General features: G+C 37.5%; 1 protein-coding gene and 1 non-coding gene across 2 annotated transcripts in view; one reads left to right on the forward strand and one right to left on the reverse strand.

Moving 5' to 3' along the window:
- LRRC24 (leucine rich repeat containing 24) overlaps nucleotides 1-23,870 on the reverse strand; it is a 4,153,240-nt gene that overhangs the window by 4,043,550 nt on the left and 85,820 nt on the right. The gene's annotated exons all lie outside the window — the stretch shown is intronic.
- Nucleotides 19,558-19,663, forward strand: LOC122799005. The gene has a single exon (XR_006364392.1). It is a non-coding gene; the product is annotated as a U6 spliceosomal RNA (small nuclear RNA).

The following is a 23,870-nucleotide window of genomic DNA, read 5'->3' on the forward strand; positions in this document are numbered from 1 at the left end:
CACGTTGACCACTGTATGTTCTATTATTTTGTTAACTTTTACAATTCCTGCGTTATCACATAATGTCTATAGAAAGTGGTGAGCACACGAGCTAGGCTCATTAGTCTCCCCCAATACACTCACCTCTCTTAGCAGCTCTAACCCAGTTTTATCCTTCATTACCAGCCTAATCAGTCCTTTTGCATTTCTAACCCTCTGCTTTTTTCTCCCCCTCCTTCTCAGAGCAGAATGAATGCCCCCACTCAGCCAACATATTGTAGCAGTTCCTTAAAGCTGTTTTTAAAAGCAACAAGGAGTTCTGTGCTGCTAACAAGTTTTATACTATTACTGACCTGATGTAGTCCATTTTACAGGGTTTTTTTTGTTTTTCCTTCTCTTTGGCCATTTCATGGCTAGGTGCTACCTGTTCCACTCGGGCTTGCTCCATTCCCATTTCCTACTCCCATTCCCACCCACCCCCTCTTTCCTCAGAGTTATACTCTATACACCACTCCCCTAACATACCTTCATCCAATCACATTACACCATTGTCATTATATCACACCACTCCCATACTAGCCTTTCAACCAACCACATCACACCACTGTCATTAGATCACTAAACCCTTCCCTACTAGCCCTTTTGTCAATCACTCCAAGCCTTCCACCATCAAAAGTATAAGCACACTAGCAAAACCAGGAGCCACACCAGAAACATCTACTATTACAACCACTAGTAGCTAATACTACACCCATACCTAGGCCTAGATAAGCCTAGACATAGCTTAAACTACAACTATATCTAATGCATTACTTAACATGCTCTACCTAAATATGTCTACACTATCAATACTTCTAACAACTCTCATATTACTCACATACACTACTTCATATCATAAGGTTCATAGGTTCATAGGTTGGTACTAGGCTATCGGACCTAGGGCCTATACAAGCCTAGCCATAACAATTCCCTGGATATTTCTTCCCACAATATTTACTTCTCTGGACCCCTGTCTAGCAGGGCAACTGACATGATCCCCGGGATGAATTTCCTATCTCCCATCGAATCATCAACAACAAACTACCTGCTGCACCACCTCATCATACCACCTCTTACACTCACACTACAACATTGATACCTCTCTCCTCCTTCATCACCCCAACTATCTTAAACATGAACATCTACCCTCATAACTATAACATTTTCCTACCCTCCCACCATAGCAATAAACTATCTACAAAATATGCCAAGTACACAACTGTGCTCATGAGATCTAAAGTAAAGACTGCAGCCAGACTATCACTCAGTGGAGACATACATCCTAATCCAAGCTCATCTGACAACAATGTCCACGTATCTAACAGTAATCCTTCTCTTAAAACATTCCAACTTCCAAGAAATGCAAATGACCTACTCATACTAAATATGAATGTCATAAGCATTAGCAAAAAAGTACATGATCTTCATGCTAATCTTTCCCTATATTTTCCTGACTTAGTATTATTAACCAAAACTTGTCTTAAACCTGACAGTTCTAATAATGAAAGTCTAGCACCTGGCTATAATATCCTACATAATTCATCTAAGAAGGGAGGTGGTGTAGCTCTACTATTTAAAAAACAACTAAATGTAGATAACTTGGATGTACACACATCAGTCTTAGGCAATGTAGAAATTATACTTGCAAAGTTAAGAATTAATGCCAGGAAAAGTGTTAATATAATTGGTTGTTACATTCCTCCTGGCAACAACATACCCATTCTAGAGACCCTATTTGACTGGGCCACTGAGTTCCTTCAACATGAAACCATCATCTTAGGGGATTTCAACATTGAATGGTTAACTTGTAACTCCAGTTCTCCCGTCAAAGTCACCAATCTCCATGTATTTTCCCAGCTCTTCCACTCTCCCACTAGAATTGACAAATCAGCCAAGAGACAGTCAATACTTGATTGGAGTCTCACTAATAGGCCAACTCTTATTTGTCATGCAAGATGTCTCCTTGACAGTCTGGGTGACCACTTACCTACATTTTTAATAAGACATTGCACATATCAGGTAAAGACCACCAATTACCATAAAATCAGAAACAAAAAAAATTCAATCCATCTAACTTTATTAAGATACTCAAAGCCTGTAACTGGACTCCTCTCATGAACCTTATCCTGGACAAAACTGTTCAATACTTCAACTCTACCTTCTTAGATATTTTAAACTCCCAGGCCCCTCCCAGAACCATCAAAGTCAAATTCAACTATGCTCCCTGGATGAGCAAAGACACTAGATCTCTGCTGAAATCCAGAGATATAGCCTGGACCCACTGGCATAAAACTGGCTCCCATACAGACAAACAGACATATCTTGAACTCAAGGCAAAGAAGTGTATCAAAATTGACAAACTCAATTACTACTATAATATACAAACTAAATACCATAACAACCCCAAAAATTCTGGTCCACCATTAACAGCATTCTCCTCCCTGGAAAATTAGGTACCCTCACAACCATATCTGATAACTCACTCGATGTTGACACCCATTTCAACAAATTATTCACTGACTCCATTCTTGCACTTTCTAACTCTCAAAGTTCTCCATCCTCCAATCAACCACTTAATTCCCATATTATAAACAATGGCTTTACTTTCCATCCTGTATCTACGGATATAATTAGGAAACTTCTTAAGAAATTAAAACCTACCACCCTAGCCACTGATAAGCTGCCAGCTGAATTCTTGAAAATAGCTGCTGATGCCATTGCATACCCCATATCCATTTTTACCAACCATTTGATATCCCAAAATCTAGTCCCTGCAATCTGGAAAATGTTTCACATTATCCCACTCCACAAAGGGGGTAACTCAAAAGAGTTAACTAATTATCAGTCTATAGCAATACTCTCACCTTTGTCCAAAATACTGGAGAGATGTATACACACACAAATCATGGATTACCTCAACACCCACAACCTTTTCACAAACACTCAACATGACTTCAGGCCCTGTCACAGCATCACAACAGTCCTTATGTCATTCACTCACACAGTATGCAACCATAGAGATAATGGCAACTATGTCTCTGCTATGTTCCTTGACCTCTTTAAGGGATTTGATATGGTTAACCACAACAAACTCATACAACCCCTCTCAAGACAGAACCTTAGCAAAGCCAACATTACCTGGTTTAAAAGTTATTTAACAAATAGACAGCAAGCAGTACAGTGGAAGCAATAACTCTCTCCTCTATTACCAGTCACACTGGAAGTTCCCCAAGGCTCCATCCTTGGTCCTTTATTTTCTCTATCTTCACTAACAACCTCCATACCTCTACTCTACATGCCTCAGTCATCCAATATGCTGATGACTCAGCACTACTCTGTCCCTCTCCTTCCCTACAAAAACTGCAATTACAAACATAGGCTGTGTTCCTTTCTGTAGAAGAATGGCTTAGCAACTCTCAGCTAATACTAAACCCCAATAAAACCAAACTTCTCATATTTCAGCCTGCTAATCACTCCACTCCCTTACCAATGTTTACTATCCTTTTTAATAATAAAACAACTATCTCTCTTGTCACACATACTAAACTTCTAGGTGTTGACATAGACTGCTAAATGAAATTTGACACTCATATTGCACTCACCATAAAGAAAGTACACCAAAAATTAGGGGGACTATACAGAAATAAACATTTCCTCACAAACAATACCAGGGCTAAAACAGCACAAACACATCACATCTCCACACTTATATATGTCTCCCCTAACCTCACCAATTTTAGAAATTCAGATGTAACTAAACTCGATGCCTACTATAACAAAATTGCAACGTTCACCACTAATAGCCTACATCAAGCAAACCACTGCTCAACTCTTAAACAACTTAACTGGCTTTAGCTTCCCCATCTTCTCCTTTACAAGCAGCTCATCCTTACCCATAAGATTCTTTAACTTCCCAAGGAAACCCCTGCACTACAAACCCTAATACATCCTTACTCCAGGACTAGGTTCCTGTACTCCAACAATAAACCTCTCTTTCAACTCACTAAAGCCAACAACTCTGCAGAAGCCTCCCTCTATTCAAATGTTATACCTACAAAATGGAACCCTCTTCCCACTAATATATCAGCCACTACATGCTTAGCTTAGTTTAAACAACCTCTAAAAACTTACCTACAAACCAAGTGACTCCCCAGGTTAGACTAACTGCATCTCCTTCTTGCTCACCCAGGGTAAACACTCCCCCTTTTATCAGACAGCAGACCTCTCTTTATCCTGCAAGCCTCATTCCTCATACCTCTCTCTTCCTCTCAACAGCTACTTCTTCTTCTAAGTATAGACACTTAGTGCATACTTTATATTATTATAATACTTCATTATACTGAATGTTATTTTGACTGCACAGTTTAAGTTGTTAATCCTTGTACCTTTATAGTGACATTTTTCATCCTGATTATTGCTGATATACATTTTAAACTATTATCAGCCTAATTTTATGTTATGTAATATGTATAGTGTTTTGCTTCTGTACCTGAGTAATTCTACTTTATGAAACTGTGTCATATGTGAAGCTTTTCTCCCTGGGCATCCGCTGAAAAGGGAGCTGTGTCCAGTCGGACTTTCCCAGTAAACAAATGTAAAATAAAACAAATAGATAAATAAATAAAATGTCTCTTTTCATATAGTCCATTGAGGTACGTCTCAGATCATTTACACACACGTGGACTATGACAGAATCATATTGGTACCTATGGTTCAGTGACTTGAGTGCATGTGTGATATTACAGATCCTAGCTTCAGATAGGCAACTAACTGCTATCTTCTCCTTGTTCAGCTTGGTGACAGGGACATCTTTGTGTTGTAGAATAGAATCACCTATGACAAGAGTACCAGGCAGTATTTGCTTGCCTTATTGACTTTGTTCTTGTGGGATCATTGGGTGGAAACTTATTTGTCATCTGAGGTGTTGCTTTTAGTGTGTGCCTTAGTGATTGTTGAGGATACATTTTGAGGTTTGGGTAGGCTTCTTTTAACTGCCTCAGTGTAAAAGGTTTATGTGTGCATGGTGAATGGTATGTGCATAAGATATAGTGTGCATGTTCTTGACAACCTTGTTTGTACATTAAATTTTTTGTCTCCAATGATTTTATGTGTGTACATGTTTTACATGCTGTGTTGGGTTCTTTAAGGATTAAACGGTTGTATGAGAAATTGGGGCAATTGATACATTGTCTCAGAATACCCATATCTACCAAGCTATATACAGAGACACTAGGAATTGCAAATCCATTTTGCCAGGAACTATATTAGGGTTGCCTATTATGGTTTAGGGACTTCGTTTTACAGGGGTCACCTGAGTGACCACTTAACAGCTCAAAGAAATAACAATGGATATTGTAAAACCCAAATCAATTTATAGCTGTAGTTTCAGATTCAGAAGAGAGATAGTAAAAATGCAATAAAATGAGAGTCCAATCAAAAATTATTTAAACACCTAGACAAAGCATAGACACCACTTGAAAATATTATATTATAAAGCACTGCAATTATAAAAAATTTCCTTCAATTAATAGCTTAAAATTCAGATACAGAACAAACACAATAGTAAACACACAAAACTGATTTAAATGGTAAGATAACTGCAGTATTTTAAATGTAGCTTAAATGTACTTCCCAGGACGTAAAATGTAGAAAAAATGGTTTGTTTTCAACCTCTCAAGCTTCCAGCAGTCCCAAGATGCTGGTCCGCTATGGAAGCAGTATATGGCAGAGGGGATAATCCATTACTGCAACCATCTTTTTGGAAAGGTGACAGGATCAAAACTAATGAAGAATTCAGGAGTGCACTGAAAAAATATATAGCCATCTTGACAAGGACTGCGCAAGGGGGTTGGGTACACTATTGGGTAAGCAGGTTACAGCACCTTATGTAGTAAATAATGAACATACTAGGCATTTCACACAGACCTTATCTGACATGAGAATTTACGTTTCTTTAGAAATTAAATTAAAGGAATCTACCTACGTATCTGTCTGTTGAGGTGCCCATTTTTTTCACATTATCTGCCATCTGTACAAGCCACTTTTTTCAGGTTACAGCTCCCACTGTTATGTATTCTTTAGCTTACATTTAGCACAGAAGTAAAAGAAACAAGTTTCCCAATCGGTTAGATAGGAATACTTGTTTTAATCAGTTTCAGTCAGCACCACTTTTTTATTTATTTATTCTTAATTATGTATGTATGCATTTACTTATTTGTTGAGTAGACAGGCAATTATTTTAGATATTGATGTATTAATTATGGTATGAAATAATGTTTTTAACAGTTTGTCATGTTTTTAAAAGTGTTGTTGCTTATAGTGCTTATCTCTTTAATTTACAAATGATGTGATACATGTGACTTATTTCAATGGTATTAAGGAGGGGTTCTGTTATTGTGATTTACATCTGATGAAGTAGTGATACTACAAAAGCGCTTATGTCCTTATTTTTTATGAATTAAAGACGGGTTCATCTACAAGCCTTGCTGTCATTTCTGGGTCCACCTGCTGTTTTTTGTGTGTTGAACATTTGTTTGGAAGGACCTTGGTGCTCATTGTGGTTGGTGGTTGTTTTTGTTTGTTATAAGCTAAATTATATAGTTCATTTATTATATTCTGTTTTGTCCCTTCGGTAATTATTTTTTGTTTTGTTTCACATACCTTACTGGTGCATTTTCCTCACATTTTATAGCACATTCTTTTGGTGTATGTTTTTTATCCATGTTTGTTTTCTCCTGGTTAGTTTAGTCATTCCCTTGTGAGGTTCTGTATTGTTGTTTACCCTTATGACTTATGCTTTTTGCTATCTTATTGTTTTTAGTTTTCCTTTTAATATCAGTTTGGGAGTCTCAGTCAGGGTAACTTCAGCACTCGAATGCCTGTGTTTATTTCAGAAGCCATGACTCTATAGACTTTTACCTGTGCTGCAATTTCTTTAAAAATTTCAGTTGAGGTATTCCTTTTCTTTGCCTATCTGGCTTGCAGTACATGTAAAATGCAAAGCTTTCTTATTTATCTGGTTAAAATGTGCACATTGTTAAATACTACTAGAGACTGCATTGAGTTTGGTGTGTTATTTCCAAGACATCACTCAATATCTGGGTTAATGACTTAGCCTTTTGATACATTTATTGTTAACCAGACTTCTTACATTGAGGCTTCCGTTTCTGAATGATCAAGCTAAAGAAACTGAATGACATTTAGGATTCTCGAACTTTTTTACTGACAGTATGCAATTTCTCTGGAAAGGTATAGTTTGAGGCATTAACACTGCTTAATCTGGCAGCACAGAGGATTAAGGCTCCAAGCTGCTCCCTAAAACCAAGGGTACATGTTTCATTTCATTCACCTCCATTTGTCTGCTGTATGATTTTAAGCAAGTCACTTAACCAGAAAGTGTTCCTGGGTTGCCCTTGAAACAGGACTCTTATCAATAAGGTAAACCCACTTGACAGAGATGTACATAAAAACATAGTTGCTTCACATTTTGATGTTTGGCTGAAAGTGTCTTCCATTGTAGATTTTTTTTTTTACATTCTAATTAACAAATGTCTATCTTCTGTGACTCTCAAGTCACTTAATCAGAAAGTGCATGGATTTCCCCTAAAAGGCACACTTGTGTCAAGTGTATTTACCCAGTTAATAAATTTATAAGAAAAACAAACAAGAAAAAAGTTGTATCCTGTTTGAAAGTGCCTTTTACTGAAGGGATTCTTTTTTTCATTCTAATTAACAAAGTTCCATCTTCTGTAACACTTATTTCATACATCTTGTGGCAGTCTTTCAAGTCCACGGAGTTTCTGTTCTGAGCAAAGAATACAACACAGCTCTGTTTGTTCAGGTAGTAGGACACACTGGAACCGCTTTATACTTGTGTGCAGATGATGTCAGTAGCAGTTTATTAAAGTGCAAAGCCCATGTCAGCAGCACCTTTACTAACACATCAGTGCATTTGTTAAGGTGTGCAGACCACAACAGCAGCACTTTAGGACACACAGAACAAGACATCCTTTGTCTGTTAATGTGTGCTGAACACATCAGCTGCACATTAAGATGCACAGAACCGGACATCCATACATTTGCTAAAGTGTACAGAGGACATCAGCAGCACCTTTATTAAGATACAGAGAATTAAACATCCCTACATTTGTTAAGGTACACAGACCACATCTGTAGAACATTCTCTGAAGTATGCATACCAGACCTGTAGCACCTTCACTGACTCATGTGAACCATATCAGCTTCAATTTGACTGAAGTGTACAAACCACATTAGCATCACTGCTGTCGGTGAGGAACACCTTTATTTCATTTATTTGTTATTCAAGTAAATGAACTAGCCCAAACACCTCTTTCAGTCATGACCTGGGCCAAAGGCAGTATATAATATGTAATTCATTAAAAACTAAGCAGTATAAAACACAGAATTAAAAAAAAAGCAAAATCAGAAATGCTCTGAGTGAATGACTTTGACATCTCATCAGCTTAGGCACACTATCTGATAATAAAGATTTAACCAGTACCTTTACAACATCTGCATGTATAGCTTCACACCACCGCCTCCCTCAGAGGATGCGGACAACTATGCTGAACAGTATGCCAATGCAGTATACAAGCAGCCATACCCAATAGAACTAAAACCTGGGCTCAAACTGAAAAAAAAAAACTAATGGCCACCATTATTTTACACTCACTAAGTCTAAAAATTCAAATAAAAAGCATGTGCATGTATGCATTTATAGCTATGTGTGAGAGTTCATGCATGAATGAAAGTGAAAGAGAAACAGCGATCAAGCTATTAGTTTATGTTCACTAAACAGCTTTTTTGCTGTTTAGTTAACATAAAAGAAAAAAGAAAAAAATTTAAATAAAAAGGCGTGTGTGTGTGTGTGTGTGTGTGTGTGTGTGTGTGTGTGTTTATATCTGTGTGTGAGAGGGTAAGCATGTATTACAGTGATAGAGAGATTGAGCTATTATTTTACACTTGCTAAGCAGTGCTTTTGCTGTTTGGTGAGTGTAAAAAATAAATAGAACAGAAAAAAGTGTGTGTTTATGTTTCTGCAGGCATGTGTTAGTGAATGCATGCATAAAAGCAGAAGAGATTGTGTGTGTGTGTGTGTGTGTGTGTGTGTGTGTGTGTGTGTGTGTGTGTGTGAGTGTGCGTGTGTGTGTGTGTGCATGTGTGTGTGCATGTGTGTGTGTGTGCATGTGTGAGTGTGCGTCTGCGTGTGCGTGTGCGTGTGTGTGTGTGTGTGTGTGTGTGTGTGTGTGTGTGTGTGTGTGTGTGTGTGTGTGTGTGTGTGTATCTGTGTTTGAGAGGCAGAGAGTGAAGAGTGACAGTGAGTGAGTGATCCTTGGCAGCAGCAGCATCAGTTAAGAGTTTTGAATACCTCTTGACACCTTAGCTCACGATATCTGGATAAGCTTAAATTAAATGAGGGACAAAGGCTCAAAATAGGAGCATATTTTACTTGAATATTAGCAGTTGTGTTAACATGCATTTTCTGAAGCAGAGGTGCGTGTGTGAGAGTGAGTGACTGAGACTGACGACTGTCAGCACTAGCAATAAAGAGGTTTGTATACCTCTGGACCTTTCAGCTGAAGAAATCTGGATAAAACTTAAAATAAAGGGGGAACAAAGGCTCACAAATAGGAACAGATTTTAATTATTGATCTTATACAATTACAAACTTGCTTAAATAAAAGAATTCTCTGAAGAAAATAAAAGTTTGAGACTCAGATGTATGTCAATTTCAATCTCCAAAGACTGGCAATAAACCAAACATAGTAAGGGACCAAAAAATAAAGTAAACATCTGGATATTTTTTAAAGTGTTAAAGTTTGGATATAAAATGCTTCCTCCAACACCATTAACATATACTACAGCATGTTAGAAAGATTAGGCAGAGGAATTATTTTACATCAAAAATATATATAAAAATATAGTAATAAAAAAATGGGTTTATATTAGAATCTCGAAGAGTCTCTGTTGAACACTTAAATGCCAATATGTAAAGAGCAAATGCTGGAATCCGCGAGTGGCCACTTCCGCAAATTTTTTCCCTGTGAAAAAATTTGCTTGCCCATTATTGGGAATTGCCCTTTTCTCCAATGTAGAGCAATCTTGGAGTTGGTATATTTAGATGGGGGGGGGTGAAGCCCCCCACTTGATTAGGGTTTTAAAGTTTGTTTTTGTGCTTACAGCCAAGTGGATTTTTTCCCTAGGAAAAAATTCATGGAAGTGGACATTCGCAGTTTGCAGCTTTTGCTCGTTACGTGTCCGAAGAAAAGACTCTTCGAGCATATAATATAGACCCATAAAAAATAAATATGTAAAACACAACAACTTTACAGACAGCCCATACACGAAGTGCAATAATACCCCCTAGAGTGTGTGTTATTGTGGAAATGGAAATAACACCCACTCAGGGGGTGCTCTGAGGCCTGACATATTGCTTGCTTGATAACCCTAAACATTACCAGAAGTAGTTATCTCTAAATGCCATATACGCCTGAATAAGGACTTCTCTTAAATATCCATATGAGACACTGTGCAAGTTTAGATAGTTTAGTCTTTCATAATAACTTACATTTTACATCAGTGGATGCCCTTGGTTCTATTTCTGCTGTACTCTTTCCAATTTACTCATGCTTGTTTTCTTATAACATTTCCATATTGTTATTCCATACTCAAGTTTGGTTTAATATAACTAACAAACAATGACTTCATCTTCTTCTTCTTTCGGCTTTTCCCGGTTAGGGGTCGCCACAGCGGATCACCTGTCTGCTCATGACTGGCAGTGGAGTTTTACGGTGTTGAGTTGCCAGCCCGGTGCTCAACCTTCCATGGAAGGCACACACAAACACAAGCACTCACGCGTAGAGCCAATTTAGAGTCTCCAATCCACCTACAGCATGTCTTTGGGATGTGGGAGGAAACCAGAGCACCCGGAGGAAACCCACGCAACCACAGGGAGGACATGCAGACTCTGCACAGAAGGTGCCACAGCCAAGGATCGAACCGGAGAACCTCTTGCTGTGAGGTGACAATGTTAACCACTGCACCACTGTGGCTGCCCAAACAAACAATGACTTCATAATTTCTGATTTCCCAGACTTTATAAATATTTTATACAACTTATAGTTCTATAACAATCATTAAACAATTGGTTGATATGATTAGAGAAACTCAAAGTTGGATCTACCCATATACCCAGGTTTTTAAATGAATCTACAGTTTCAATCACTGTGTGCTGTATTAAATACTGGCCTTTCAGTTTATGTCTCCCAAATCTCAAATGCTTAGTTTTTGATGTATTTATCAGCATATTATACTCCTGTGCTAAAAATGGCCAATTTAGTCAAGATATTTTCCAGATATGCATTATCTGTAGCTCATGTAATCAATTTCAATTCATTTGAATACCGACTGTAGAACACCTCAGATGAAAAAGATAGATCTGAAAGATATGATCTAAACAAGTATGGGACTAGGACAGAGTCCTGTGGGACACCCTTACTGTAACCTTGAATTTCATCTGTCCAGTTGTTGTATACTTGCCATATACTATTTGTAAGCCATATAACCATCCATCTTATCATCAGTACAACAAAACCTAGTTGATCTAATTCATTGATCAGTATTTTGTGTATGAAAAACAAACAAATCTGTTATGGGAAAAATATAAAAAACGTACAATAAGCTGGTTGCATAAGTGTGCACACCCTTAAACTAATACTTTGTTGAAGCACCTTTTGATTTAATTACAACATTCAGTCTTCTTGGGTAGGAGTCTATCAGCATGGCACATCTTGACATGCCAATATTTGCCCACTCTTCCTTGCAAAAGTGCTCCAAATCTGTCAGATTGCGAGGGCATCTCTTGTGCACATCCCTCTTCAGGTCACCCCACAGATTTTCTATTGGATTTAGGTCTGGCTAGGCCTCCAAAACTTTAATTTTCTTCTGGTGAAGTCATTCTTTTGTTGAATTGGACATATGCTCAGTGTCATTGTCATGTTGGAAAGTGAAATTCCTCTTCATCTTCAGCTTTCTAGCAGAAGACTGAAGGTTTTGTCCAAAAGTGACTGGTATTTGGAACTGTTCATAATTCCCTCCACCTTGACCCAGTTCCAGCTGAAGAAAAGTAAACGCAAAGCATGATACTGCCACCACCATGCTTCACTGTGGGGATGGTGTTCTTTTGGTGATGCAAAGTGTTGTTTTTGCACCTAATGTACATTTTGGAATTGTGGCCAAAAATTTCAACCTTGGTCTCATCAGACCATAACACATTTTCCCACATGCTTTTGGGAGACTTGATGTATTGTCCTGCAAATTTTATCCAGGCCTGGATGCTTTTCTGTGTAAGAAAAGGCTTCTGTCTTGCAACCCTAACCTACAGTCCAGACAAATGGAGAATACTGGAGATTGTTGTCACATGTAGTACACAACTGGTACTTGCCAGAAATTCCTGCAGTTCCTTCAGTGTTGTTGCTGTAGGTCTGTTGGCAGCCTCTCTGATCAGTTTTCATCTTGTATTTTCACCAGTTTTGGAGGGATGTCCAGTTCTTTGCAACATCACTGTTGTCACATATTTTCTCCACTTTTTGATGGCTGTCTTCACTGTGTTTTATGGTGTATCCAATGCTGTGGAAATTTTTTGTACCCTTCTCCTGATACCTTTCAACAATGAGATCCCTTTGATGCTTTATAAGCTCTATGTGAACCATGGCTTTTGCTGTAGCAGGCAAGTGAGTAAATATCAGGAAAATCCTAACAGAATAGCTGAAATTCATTTGGGGTTAATCAGAGTCTGTTTAAGTGATGGTAGGCATGTATCCAAGAAGACTGAATGCTGTTATTAAATCAAAAGGTGCTTCAACAAAGTATTAGTTTAAGGGTGTGCATACTTATGTAACCAGCTTATTGTACGCTTTTTATTTTTTTATATTTTTCCCCTAACAGATTTGTTTGTTTATCAATTGAATTGTACAGGTTATAGGTCACATTAAACGTGGGAAAAGTTTTGAAATGATTTATTGTGGTCTCATTTTTTTATATCACAAAAACATGACATTTTAATAGGGGTGTGAACACTTTATATATCCACTGTATATAAATTACATGTCAGCACAATTTTTCATTCATAGCTGTTATTATATTGTTATAGAACATCATGTTACAGGTGGTGATATGCAAATTTTTAACATATGCATGCTGATATATGGTTTCAAGTCCCAGCTTTCTAATTCTGATAACTTATCCAATATTACCTTTTTCATTATTTTTCCAAAATAGGAAACTGAACTTAAGGGTCTGTACGTGCCTGGGATTATCCCTTTCACTTACAGACAAGTTTAACAAGTACATTTCTCCAATCTTGAGGAATCTTCCAATTTGTATACGACCTAGTAAATAATAATAATAATAATAATAATAATAATAATAATAATAATAATGGTACTGTAAGTGCTTGCTAAAGTGTTCTTGGGTCATTATTACTAATTCTGTTTCCTATCTGTGTTTTGTTTGGATCCAGTTTGTATAGTTCTTTTTCAATATAATCTAATTTGATTTTAGTATCTGAAGTTATCTCAATGCCTCTAGGAGAATTTATAACCCCCTTTGTGGAGCCAAACTACTTTGCATAAGATTTTGTAAATCTATTTATAACCTGCTATCTGTAATTTTAGAATCTACACAAAGTTCATCAATTTGTGTCTTTGCTTCTGCATCTTATGTTTCTATAAAATGGTTTCCTATTTGCTCAATATCTTCATATAAATATTCTTCATTTTTTTCTTGATCCTGTCTCACACTGTTTTAATCTGCCTGTCCAACTTGTTTATTTTAGCTTTCAAAACTGTAGTTCACTCCCTTTTCCATTTCTTATATTGTTTTGCCTCTTGCCTTAATCAAGTATCTTGTTGTTATGGAAATATATCATCCTGATGTTGTGTGCCTAGATCCTGGTGGAAACATTTTTTTATTTACATTCAAATAATTTCTTACAATACTTTCTGCATTCCTTCTGTAGTATTTCCACTGAATGCATCACTTCAATTAGTTTTACATAGTGACTATTTTTTCCATATAATTTGTTATTAATCTTCTGAGCATTTGGTTTAGATTAAAGTTTGGAAGAATTTCTAGCAACAAATTAACCATTATAACCCCATGATCTAAAGAATCATTATCTTCTAATTTAATAATATCTGCTTTGTCAGTTGTTACAAAGGAGTGATCATCATCACACTTGTCTTATTAATCCCACTGGTTTAATTGCTTATTACATTTGCAAGTATACAATTCTCATCCACCTTGCTTTGTACATACAGAGTTTGAGCCATGTTGTCAATGTCTGTCTTTCTCTTTTTTCTTACAATGATGTTCTTCATTCCTTCCACATTCAGTCTTCACTTCTTCTTTTTAGCCTGCCCATTGCCTCTTTTTTCTACCTTCTCTTTTGTAAAAATGATGCCTTCTTCTGTAGAATGAAGGTTTTCTGATAGAAAAATGTTTTCATTCCCTGTAATCTGTCGCATAGCAAAAAATATCCTTTTTAGTTATGTATTCTCTTTGCTTGATTAAGGCAAGAGGCAAAACAATATAAGAAATGGAAAAGGGAGTGAACTACAGTTTTGAAAGCTAAAATAAACAAGTTGGACAGGCAGATTAAAACAGTGTGAGACAGGATCAAGAAAAAAATGGAGAATATTTATATGAAGATATTGAGCAAATAGGAAACCATTTTATAGATACATAAGATGCAGAATTCCAAAGTTGTCAGTGGTATTACTTTGTTCAACAGGGGTTGAGCATTCTTTACAGACAACAGTTCAGGGAAGAGTTAAGACAGGCACTGGGAGGCAGTGAAGAGTTACCGAATAGCTGGGAAACTACAACAGAGCTAGTAAGGGAGACTGCTAGAAAGGTGCTTGGTGTGACATCTGGACAGAGGAAGGAGGACAAGGAGACCTGGTGGTGGAATGAGGAAGTACAGGAGAGTATACAGAGGAAGAAGCTGGTGAAGAAGAAGTGGAATTGCCAATGAGATGAAGAAAGTAGACGTGAGTATAAGGAGATGAGACGCATGGCAAAGAGAGAGGTGGCGAAGGCTAAGAATAAGGCATATGGAGAGTTGTATGAGAGACTGGACACTAAAGAGGGAGAAAAGGACTTGTACCGATTTGCTAGACAGAGGGACAGAGCTGGGAAAGATGTGCAGCAGGTAAGGGTGATAAAGGATAGTGAGGGAAACATACTCACAAGTGAGGAGAGTGTGTTGAGTAGATGGAAAGAGCACTTTGAAGGGCTGATGAATGAAGAGAATGAAAGAGAAAGAAGGTTGGATGATGTGGGGATAGTGAATCAGGAAGTGAAACAGATTAGCAAGGAGGAAGTAAGGTCAGCTATGAAGAGGATGAAGAATGGAAAGGCTGTTGGCCCAGATGGCATACCAGTGGAAGCATGGAGGTGCTTAGGTGAAATGGCAGTGGAATTTTTAACCAGATTATTTAATGAAATTTTGGAAAGTCAGAGGATGCCTGAGGAGTGGAGAAAAAGTGTTTTGGTACCTATCTTTAATAATAAGGGTGATGTGCAGAGCTGCAATAACTACAGAGGGATAAAATTGATCAGTCACAGCTTGAAGTTATGGGAAAGAGTAGTGGAAGCTAGGTTAAGAAGGGAGGTGATGATAAGTGATCAGCAGTATGGTTTCATGACAGGAAATAGCACCACAGATGCAATATTTGCTCTGAGAGTGTTGCTGGAGAAATACAGACAAGGTCAGAAGGAGTTGCATTGTGTCTTTGTGGACTTAGAGAAAGCATATGACAGGGTGCCTAGAGAGGAGTTGTGGTATTGTATGAGGAAGTCAGGAGTGGCAGAGAAGTATGTAAGAGTGGTACAGGATATGTACGAGGGTAGTGTGACATTGGTGAGGACTGCGGTGGGAGTGACAGATACGTTTAAGGTGGAGGTGGGATTACATCAAGGATCATCTCTGACCCCTTTCTTATTTGCAGTAGTGATGGATAGGTTGACAGATGAGATCAGACAGGAGGCCCCGTGGACTATGATGTTTGCAGATGACATTGTGATATGTAGTGAGAGTAGGGACCAGGTTGAGGAGACCCTGGAGAGGTGGAGATATGCTTTAGAGAGCAGAAGAATGAAGGTCAGCAGGGCTAAAACAGAATATATGTGTGTAAATGTGAGGGATGGTAGAGGAATGGTGAGGATGCAGGGAGTAGAGTTGGTAAAGGTGGATGAGTTTAAGTACTTGGGATCAACAGTTCAGAGTAATGGTGAGTGTGGAAGAGAGATGAAGAAGAGAGTACAGGCAGGGTGGAATGGGTGGAGAAGAGTTTCAGGAGTGATTTGTGACAGATGGGTACCAGTAAAAGTGAAAGGGAAGGTCTAGAAGAGGGTAGTGAGACCAGCTATGTTATATGGGTTGGAGACGGTGGCACTGACGAAAAGGCAGGAGTCAGAGCTGGATGTGGCAGAGTTAAAGATGTTAAGATTTGCACTGGGTGTGACTAGGATGGACAGGATTAGGAATCAGTATATTAGCGGGTCAGCTCAGGTTGGACAGTTTGGAGACAAAGCAATAGAGGCGAGATTGCGTTGGTTTGGACATGTGCTGAGGAGGGATGCTGGGTATATTGGGAAAAGGATGCTAAGGATGGAGCTGCCAGGTAAGAGGAAAAGAGGAAGGCCTAAGATAAGGTTTATAGATGTGGTGAGCGAGGACATGCAGGCGGTTGGTGTGAAAGAGCATGATGCAGAGGGCAGAAAGAAATGGAAACAGAAGATCTGCTGTGGCGACCCCTAATGGGAACAGCTGAAAGAAGATGATGATTCTCTATGCTTTATAAATATTTATCAGTTTCTTTTTTCCTTATATATTTAAAACTTCTTACTTTCTTTCTTTATTTTCTTCTATATGCTCTGAATCCTCAGATTGCTGAATACTTGTATCCAGAATTCTAAAGTTGTCAGTGGTATTACATTGTTCAACAGGGGTTGAGCATTCTTTACAGACAATAGACACTTCTTTTCCTAAATGTGTTCTATTTGTCTAGCAATATTTATCTCATCAGTCCAGTCACTAATATATGTAACAAAAATTCTCTTCTTCTTTTGGCTTTGCCCGGTTAGGGGTTGCCACAGCGTATCACCTGTTCGCTCATGATTGGCAGTGGAGTTTTATGGTGTTGAGTTGCCAGCCCAGCACCCAACCTTCCATTGAAGGCACAGACATGCACACACTCATGCCTAGGGCCAATTTAGAGTGCCCAACAAAAGTTTTCTAAGCTGTGCTAATTGCACAAGTGCAATCATCATTAGTAATTCTAGATTTACTACTAATAAAGGTATGCAAATCATCCAACTTTTCACATGAGGAACACAGATCACAGTGTTAGTTGTTACCCTTTAAATATGCATAGCATTTTAGTTTTCTGTGCAAGATAGTTGTGCTTTAGCAAATCATTAATGATGTATTAATTCTCAGAATCCATATTCAGCAGCAAATGAATCTTCTTCTTCTTTCAGCTTTTCCTGGTTAGGGGTCGCCACAGCAGATCACCGTCCGCTCATGATTGGCAGTGGAGTTTTACAGTGTCGAGTTGCCAGCCCGGCACCCAACCTTCCACAGAAGGCACACCCACTCACACCTAGGGCCAATTTAGTGTGTCCAATCCACCTACAGCATGTCTTTGGGATGTGGGAGGAAACCGGAGCATCCAAAGGAAATTCAGCAGCAAATGAATAAAGAATTCTAAAAGAAAAGAATAATCAAAATCAGTTACCATAGAATTCAAAGAGAATTAAATCAACTTCTTTGAGAAAACTCATACAAACAATATAGAACAAAATATTAGATTAAGTACAGTAAATTTGTTGCTGTGACTATACAAGTTATGAAAGTCACACAAAAGCTGGAATTCCTTTACTCTCTATCACTCACAGCCACACCTCTTTTTAACAAAACAGATCAAAAAGATTAAAGCTAATTATTTAAGTAGCTTGCTCTTAAAGGTGTTACTCAGCTGAGGATGGATTATTTCAGCTAGGAGTGTGTTCCATACTGACTATCAGAAAAGCAAACCACTTCAGTAATCAGAAAAATGAAAAGTTGCAGCCTCCTCATTATGTGATCTGGGCAATTAATTGAAGCAGGTAAACAGTAAGGGTCTTATTAAAGTGTAGAAACCAGAATCCACTGACATACACTAATATAATGTTTGTTTGTCTTTTTGGCTTTTCCTGGTTAGGGGGCGCCACAGCGAAACTCCGGCCCACTAATGACTGGCAGTAGATTTTTATGGTGCCAAGTTGCCAGCCCGACGCCCAACCTTCAACGAAGGCACGCCCATTTACGCATGTCTTTTGAACACCACTCGACCATGGGGAGGACATGCAGACTCCACACAGAAGGCACTCCAGCCGAGAATCGAACAGGAGAACTTCTTGCTGTGAGGCAACAATGCTACCGCTGCACCACCACGGCTATACACTAATATAATGTATTAAGATAAAAAGAAGTTAAGTAGCCCTGCCAATAACTTGCACTAGGAAGAATCTTTAATAGGGGAGGAATGAATGTACTGAAAGAAACTAATACAATTAATTAGGCTATGAAGAAAGTAAGTGTCCGTGATAAAAACCTACATCTCTTTTGATTTTCCTAAAAAGAGCACAAATGGTGCTCTTTGGACCTAGCATTTGAACCTATAAATTTCACTAGAGAAATTTGTAGGTGTTTGGTATCTTCCTAGGACCTCTGCACTAAATGCAGAAGAGCATAAATAACAGCAGAAAGCAAGCAAAAAATACTTGGCAAGAAAAATTGTTAGATGTTGCACATAATAATTTAAGATCCTTAATGCAACAAATCACAATAAAACATTATCTAGATGCAGAAACACTGAACTGCCTGAAAAAGGAAGCACACAGGAAATGAGACAAGATAAAGAAAAAAATGCATAGGTTAGAAAGGAAAAAAAAACAAGAGGTCATTGAAATATACAAAAAAGAAACATGGATATGAGAAAGAAAAAGAAATATGATATGGTGCAATATTTATGCAGAGAAGAAAATCATACTAACCAATGCAAAAAAATGCAGCTCCAAAGACTTTTGAAGAGAAATACAGATGAAGAAATATACATATGTTAAAATTTATAATACACAAAATAAAACCATAAATGTGGAATGTAAATTAAAAAAAAAGAAGTTTATCAAGTTGGAAATTAAAGAAATAGAGATTAAAGAGCAAGGGAGACCACAGTCAAAGTGAAGGATTTAGTTTGGAAACTCCAGCATAGGCAATATTGCAATATGATGAGCCAATGACTTCCTATATGTAGAAGCAACAGATGGAGCAGGATGTAGCTAAGGAAGATACTCAATAAGGCAATGTGCTGGAACCTTCTTTATAAGACTTGCACGAAAGTCCAGCTAGAATTACAGATCAAGGAAAAGAGTAGAAAATAGTTAAAACTCTGACAGATGTACTACTGCAACATGATAGACCAATTTGGCAGCATATATACTAAATCTGGAACAAAACAGAGAAGATAGGCCCCTGCGCAAGGATGATGAGAAAATTCACAAAACCTTCCATATATATATTTTTATGAGTTCCCATGTGGTCTAGTTAGATAATGCTCAGATCTATAAAATTAGGAAAGGGTAGCTTTAGTATAATATTTAAAGTCTCCACCTCATACACACAAGGTGCATGGTTTGATTAGGATCTCTGGTTATTGGCTAGACTTAAAATTCTCCAACAGGGCAGTTAGCATATTATTCACCCATGAACCCATGAGTTAGATGGAGGAGCAGCTGACGGAGCAGGATGCATATAAAGAACATGTACCACAGGGAGATGTTCTGGAACATTCTATAGGAGGTTTCCATGAAAGTCCAATTACAAGTATACTGCAAGGGAAGGAGCTTGAAAGACAGCACAAAGAAGATGTTCTCAGCCCAAATAAGACACAAAATGTTAGAAGACTTTTAAGACAGATGAGCACAATAACTGGCACTATTAAAGATAAACACTACTGTGAAGCTAAAATAACAAATAAAGTATTATAAAAATAATGCAGTGTAACAAAGGAAAAGAAGGTAACAAGAAGACGAAAAAGAATGTCACCACTGAAGTGCTGGAAAGAGTAAACTATAAAGCAATGAAGACAAAAAGTATCACTGCTAGAACACTAAAGAAAACAGAACAGATCATCAAAAAATCTAAGAACAATAGATTTGGCAAAAGCAACAAGCAATATTAAAACAGGCCAGTATTTTTCATATATTTCCAATAGTAAACGAAAAATATCCCAAGCAGAAAAAAAAGGTATAAAGAAAAATATAAAGGTAAAGTACAAAACAAAAATTAATTAATAATGCAAAAATATGTTATACAGAATTGGGAAATGAAGCAAAAGCAATACAAATACCACTAAAAAAAAAAAAAAAAGAAACAGGTATATTTTGGAGAAGCATTTGTGAAGATCCTGTTCAATATATCAAGAGATGCTGAATGTTTAGAACAGGTATAAAACCAGTAAGACACTCTAATATAGCTGATATGAAACAGGAGAAAGTAATGGCCAGCAAAACTGAGACAAAAATTAAACAAAAATAAAGGCCCTTAACTAGAAACCCCAGGTCCAGATCCAGTATTTAACTTCTGGCTAACATTATTAGCATCTTTGCTTAAAGAGTTATCCCTGAATAAAAAAAAATGCTTATATGCACATCCCAAACAGACATCAGCCTGGTTGACAACATACTCGTCTTTAAGAATGAACTTGTAAGCCATCCTAAGAAAAACAGATCAATGATTTGCCTTCCAAAAATGTATAAATTTTAAATAAGAAATAAGCTATAAACACTGTCTACATATCTGGAATACAGAACAAAAGGTATTAAAGTCATATGGAATTAATTCCATCTTTTGCTAAATAAAACCATAACAGAGAGCTGTATAAAAGGGGAAAAACTAAGTATGGCACAAATAGATTACAAAAAAAGCATCCAACAACAACCCACATCTACGGATTGCAGAATACCTACTGATGTAAAAAGATACATCTTACACGGATGAATTAATTTGCAGAGAATATCAAACAGGTGGCAACCACTTTGCAGCTAAGTCATGATAAAAGCCAGATTATTATCTGAGGGATAAAAATTCAAAGGGGGTGATATTCCAGTAGGATTCTATGCGACCATCGCTGTTTTGTCTTGCCCTTAACCTACTAAGCTGTTTTATGTGATAGATTAGGTTATGACTGCAGCTTAAATTATAGAAAATAATTTTGTTCAAAAACATCACATTCACTTTTCATGTATGACTTAAAATTGTACACTTCATCAGATGAAGATCTGAAAGCACAATTGTAAATGAAAAAACTTTCTCAAATGATATAAGAATGATATTTGCTTGACTTGCAAGATAGCTGCACCTCAATCAACAGCCTGATTTCAACTCTCCTATTGTGAAAAAAAGAAACTTAGAGAAAAGGGCCAGTAACTCTACAATGTTTAGTAAATTCAGTTATTGACTAGAAAGTACAATGGGTGCCAGCAAAGAATCTTAGCCTGAAAGAAAATCAAATAGAAAAGGTGAAGAGAAAACACTGACTGGGAAGGATCCTGCAGCTGTTCATCAAAAAGCAGTTCAATTTCCAGTAATCTAGAAGAAAAAAGTAAATCAAATTTACTAGATTAAAATAAATGAAACTTTGAAGGAGTATATCAACTCAAAAAAGTTTCAAAAAATTGTAGAGTTAAAGGACAAATCATGTATGGAAACCTGATATTTCCTGCTGTACTAGGGAAAATGGAAGGAAAAGGAAGTCATGTACTCACAATAATGTTCCCTCTGTGTTGTCTATTTTCATTCTTCCTCAACCTGTGGGCTCTGTTACAATCCTTGGAACTGACTTGGCTGCTACAATAGCTTGTGGGAACCAAAAATCTCTCAAGCTCATCCCTTACCCACAATGCACCTATATCAACTACCTCAGATCTAGTTTGCTGATAGAAAGAGACAAAAAGGCTTTTTATGGAGACTATGTCTGGAACTGCAAAACTGTACCAAAAATGTAACAATCTGTCAATCTTTCATTCTTCTAGAAACCAAGCGAAGGGAGTTGGTGGGTGGGGAGTTGAGGAAGAATAAAAATAGACAACACAGATGGAACGTTTTGGTGACTACACAACTTATTTATCTAACGTCAATTTTCATTCTATCCTCAACATGTGAGACAATGTCCCCAGCTACCTTATATCCTGGGTGGACTCAAGGAAGGATGTTCCTAAGCACCGTTGAGCTGAATGATGCTCTACCCCATGGAGATTTGATCCAATATATAATGAGTAACAAAGGTATGAGGAGTAGCCAAATTTGATGCTGCAAGACGTAATCCATGGTAGCTCCAGACTGGAATACGGCTGAGGTTGCTATGGCCCTGGTTGAATGGGCTCACAAGGGTTTTGTCAAAGGAATGCATGACTTAGAATAAACAAATGAGATACAATCAGTGAGTCATCTGGCTAACATTACTTTGTTCACAGGTTTTCCCAATCTAGTATACGAAAAGGAAAAAATAATTGGTCCGACATCCTGAATTCTTTTGCTCTGTGAAGATAGAATCTCAATTGCCTGTGAACATCTAGCAAATATAAACAATATTCACCTTTATTACAGATGTCGGAGCAAAACACCAGCAGGTTAATACATTAGGTAAAAAACTTTCTTACACTGTGAGGGACAACAATGAGGAAAAGAAAAGGCAAACACTACTAAAAACTCCTGTTGTCCACTACGGCAGTAAAACTTGATAATAAAATCAAAACTTTAATAAAAAAGAATATAACATAAAACAAGCAGTCCTCAGTCTTCCGATAAGCGCTTTCGGGAAAATATGCCTTCCTCAGATCGTAAAAAAGGACTGTTCAGCTTTTGTATTTATAAGGCATCACAGCCATTCATCAGTGACACGCCCTTGTTGCAAACCAATAGGAGGCCAGCTAGCAAAGAGGTATAATTTCCTTCATTATAAATAAAGGCGCAGTACTTCTTTTTACTATGAGATTGTATATGAGAAAACTAGTAGCTATGTATGTGAATACATTATATGAATGAAGCAACATTCAAGTAAGCTTGCTGATCTTATTCCTTCTATTCCTAAGCACAGGTTTTAATGGCACAATGGTATTCAAGCCTGGTAATCTGTTTGCTCTTAAATTAATTATCCAGCATGTTTCCCTTAACTCTGTATGATTATGAACTTTGTCTCCTCTTGTGGTCTGACAGACTGCCTCTATGGCCTTAAATACAAAGTGATGAGAAGGATACTGTACTATATGGGCTGCTAAGGCATTATTGGGATCTTTCTGTTTGATGTCCCTTAAATGTCTAAGGATACGTTCCTTAAGACGTTGATCTGTTTTGCCAACATAGAAAGTACTACATTGGCAGCAAGTCACTAAGTATATAATGCGGGAACTAGTACAATCAGCATAAACATTAAAATTGTACTGTTGCCTGGAGTATGGATGTACAAAAGTATTGCAGCTGTCAATGGAGTTGCAAGCTTTGCATCTCAGGCATTTCAAAGTGTCCTTTCTGTTAGAACTGGGCCTATTTCTTTTAAAACCATCTTTGTTGCAAATGAGACGTTTCAAATTCTTCTTATTCTTATATAGGAATTTATGCTGTTTCCCTACGATGTCTTTTATTTTGTCATCAGTTGTCAATACTGGCCAAAACTTCCTAATAACTTCACATACTTGCTTATTGTCAGCAGTGTATGTTAACAAAC

The sequence above is a fragment of the Protopterus annectens genome, chromosome 3.part1, assembly GCF_019279795.1.
Source record: "Protopterus annectens isolate FY-2018-M chromosome 3.part1, PAN1.0, whole genome shotgun sequence".
Lineage (NCBI taxonomy): Eukaryota > Metazoa > Chordata > Ceratodontiformes > Protopteridae > Protopterus > Protopterus annectens.